The sequence below is a fragment of the Schistocerca gregaria genome, unplaced genomic scaffold (assembly GCF_023897955.1).
Source record: "Schistocerca gregaria isolate iqSchGreg1 unplaced genomic scaffold, iqSchGreg1.2 ptg000043l, whole genome shotgun sequence".
Lineage (NCBI taxonomy): Eukaryota > Metazoa > Arthropoda > Insecta > Orthoptera > Acrididae > Schistocerca > Schistocerca gregaria.
Window position 1 is genome coordinate 1,191,615 of NW_026061702.1, and position 4,209 is coordinate 1,195,823.

Consider the following 4,209-nt stretch of genomic DNA (forward strand, 5'->3'; position numbering starts at 1 on the left):
CTGAAACGGTTGTACTTATCGTCTGCAAAGCTATGTCGCGTGCTGCGGTATGCGGAGACAGTAAAAGCTCCATAGTAGAACACAGATGAAGCTTCTAAGTTGATGTAATAGCCAGTAAGAAGTAGTACAATTCAAGTTTTAGGTATCGATTATTGACTTTTTAGCTGGCTTTGGTGCCTTGGACATGAGCTAGGACCTTAAGCTTCTGCATGAAAGGAGGATTAGCAGCGGAGTTGCACGGGAGAATATGAAAAATGTTCATATGTAGTAAAAACCTAGAATTCCGTCCGTTTTCGTCATTTGTTATCGAATCTTCTTCAAGCCAGGTCGTCACATTGGCCGCTCTTCTCTCTGAAACGGTTGTACTTATCGTCTGCAAAGCTATGTGGCGAGCTGCGGTATGCGGAGACACTAAAAGCACCATAGTAGAACACAGATGAAGCTTCTAAGTTGATGTAATAGCCAGTAAGAAGTAGTACAATTCAAGTTTTAGGTATCGGTTATTGACTTTTTACACTTCTTTGGTGCCTTGGACATGAGCTAGGAAATTAAGATTTTGCATGAAGGAGGACTAGCAGCCGAGTTGCACGGGAGAATGTGAATAGTGTTCATATGTAGTAAAAACCTGAGACATCCGTCCGTTTTCGTCATTTGTTATCGAATCGACTTAAAGCCAGATCGTCACATTGGCCGCTCTTCTCTCTGAAACGGTTGTACTTATCGTCTGCAAAGCTATGTGGCGTTCTGCGGTATGCGGAGACAGTAAAAGCACCATAGTAGAACACAGATGATGCTTCTAAGTTGATGTAATAGCCAGTAAGAAGTAGTACAATTCAAGTTTTAGGTATCGATTATTGACTTTTTAGCTGGCTTTGGTGCCTTGGACATGAGCTAGGACATTAAGATTCTGCATGTAAGGAGGACTAGCAGCCGAGTTGCACGGGAGAATGTGAAAAGTGTTCATATGTAGTAAAAACCTGAGAAATCCGTCCGTTTTCGTCATTTGTTATCGAATCGACTTGAAGCCAGATCGTCACATTGGCCGCTCTTCTCTCTGAAACAGTTGTACTTATCGTCTGCAAAGCTATGTCGCGTGCTGCGGTATGCGGAGACACTAAAAGCACCATAGTAGAACACAGATGAAGCTTCTAAGTTGATGTAATACAAAGGAAGAAGTAGTACAATTCAAGTTTTAGGTATCGATTATTGACTTTTTAGCAGGCTTTGGTGCCTTGGACATGAGATAGGACCATAACATTCTGCATGAAAGGAGGACTAGCAACCGATTTGCATGCGAGAATGTGAAAAGTGTTTATATGTAGTAAAAACCCGATAAATCCGTCCGTTTTCGTCATTTGTTATCGAATATACTTAAAGCCAGATCGTCACATTGGCCGCTCTTCTCTCTGAAACGGTTGTACTTATCGTCTGCAAAGCTATGTCGCGTGCTGCGGTATGCGGAGACAGTAAAAGCTCCATAGTAGAACACAGATGAAGCTTCTAAGTTGATGTAATAGCCAGTAAGAAGTAGTACAATTCAAGTTTTAGGTATCGATTATTGACTTTTTAGCTGCCCTTGGTGCCTTGGACATGAGCTAGGACCTTAAGATTCTGCATGAAAGGAGGACGAGGAGCCAAGTTGCACGGGAGAATGTGAAATGTGTTCATATGTAGTAAAAACCCGAGAAATCGGTCCGTTTTCGTCATTTGTTATCGAATCGACTTAAAGCCAGATCGTCTCATTGGTCGCTCTTCTCTCTGAAACGGTTGTACTTATCGTCTGCAAAGCTATGTCGCGTGCTGCGGTATGCGGACACACTAAAAGCACCATAGTAGAACACAGATGAAGCTTCTAAGTTGATGTAATAGCCAGTAAGAAGTAGTACAATTCAAGTTTTAGGTATCAGTTATTGACTTTTTACCCTTCTTTGGTGCCTTGTACATCAGCTAGGAAATTAAGATTTTGCATGAAAGGAGGACTAGCAGCCGAGTTGCACGGGAGAATGTGAATAGTGTTCATATGTAGTAAAAACCTGAGACATCCGTCCGTTTTCGTCATTTGTTATCGAATCGACTTAAAGCCAGATCGTCACATTGGCCGCTCTTCTCTCTGAAACGGTTGTACTTATCGCCTGCAAAGCTATGTGGCGTTTTGCGGTATGCGGAGACAGTAAAAGCACCATAGTAGAACACAGATGATGCTTCTAAGTTGATGTAATAGCCAGTAAGAAGTAGTACAATTCAAGTTTTAGGTATCGATTATTGACTTTTTAGCTGGCTTTGGTGCCTTGGACATGAGCTAGGACCTTAAGATTCTGCATGTAAGGAGAACTAGCAGCCGAGTTGCACGGGAGAATGTGAAAAGTGTTCATATGTAGTAAAAACCTGAGAAATCCGTCCGTTTTCGTCATTTGTTATCGAATCGACTTAAAGCCAGATCGTCTCATTGGCCCCTCTTCTCTCTGAAACGGTTGTACTTATCGTCTGCGAACCTATGTCGCGTGCTGCGGTATGCGGAGACACTAAAATCACAATAGTAGAACACAGATGAAGCTTCTAAGTTGATGTAATAGCCAGTAAGATGTAGTACAATTCAAGTTTTAGATATTGAATATTGACTTTTTAGCTGGCTTTGGTGCCTTGGACATGACCTAGGACCTTAAGATTCTGCATGAAAGGAGGACGAGGAGCCAAGTTGCACGGGAGAATGTGAAAAGTGTTCATATGTAGTAAAAACCCGAGAAATCGGTCCGTTTTCGTCATTTGTTATCGAATCGACTTAAAGCCAGATCGTCTCATTGGTCGCTCTTCTCTCTGAAACGGTTGTACTTATCGTCTGCAAAGCTATGTCGCGTGCTGCGGTATGCAGAGACACTAAAATCACCATAGTAGAACACAGATGAAGCTTATAAGTTGATGTAATAGCCAGTAAGAAGTAGTACAATTCAAGTTTTAGGTATCGATTATGGACTTTTTAGCTGGCTTTGGTACCTTGGACATGAGCTAGGACCTTAAGATTCTGCATGAAAGGAGGACTAGCAGCCGAGTTGCACGGGAGAATGTGAAAAATGTTCATATGTAGTAAAAATCTGAGACATCCGTCCGTTTACGTCATTTGTTATCGAATCTACTTAAAGCCAGATCGTCACATTGGCCGCTCTTCTCTCTGAAACGGTTGTACTTATCGTCTGCAAAGCTATGTCGCGTGCTGTGGTATGCGGAGACACTAAAAGCACCATAGTAGAACGCAGATGAAGCTTCTAAGTTGATGTAATAGCCAGTAAGAAGTAGTACAATTCAAGTTTTAGGTATCGGTTATTGACTTTTTACCCTTCTTTGGTGCCTTGGACATCAGCTAGGAAATTAAGATTTTGCATGAAAGGAGGACTAGCAGCCGATTTGCACGGGAGAATGTGAAAAGTGTTCATATGTAGTAAAAACCTGAGAAATCCTTCCGTTTTCGTCATTTGTTATCGAATCGACGTAAAGCCAGATCGTCACATTGGCCGCTCTTCTCTCTGAAACGGTAGTACTTATCGTCTGCAAAGATATGTCGCGTGCTGCAGTATGCGGAGACACTAAAAGCACCATAGTAGAACACAGATGAAGCTTCCAAGTTGATGTAATAGCCAGTAAGAAGTAGTACAATTCAAGTTTTAGGTATCGATTATTGACTTCTTAGCTGGCTTTGGTGCCTTGGACATGAGCTAGGACCTTAATATTCTGCATGAAAGGAGGACTGGCAGCCGAGTTGCACGGGAGAATGTGAAAAGTGTTCATATGTAGAAAAAACCTGAGAAATCCGTCCGTTTTCGTCATTTGTTATCGAATCGACTTAAAGCCAGATCGTCACATTGGCCGCTCTTCTCTCTGAAACACTTGTACTTATCGTCTGCAAAGCTATGTCGCGTGCTGCGGTATGCGGAGACAGTAAAAGCTCCATAGTAGAACACAGATGAAGCTTCTAAGTTGATGTAATAGCCAGTAAGAAGTAGTACAATTCAAGTTTTAGGTATCGATTATTGACTTTTTAGCTGGCTTTGGTGCCTTGGACATGAGCTAGGACCTTAAGCTTCTGCATGAAAGGAGGATTAGCAGCGGAGTTGCACGGGAGAATATGAAAAATGTTCATATGTAGTAAAAACCTAGAATTCCGTCCGTTTTCGTCATTTGTTATCGAATCTTCTTCAAGCCAGGTCGTCACATTGG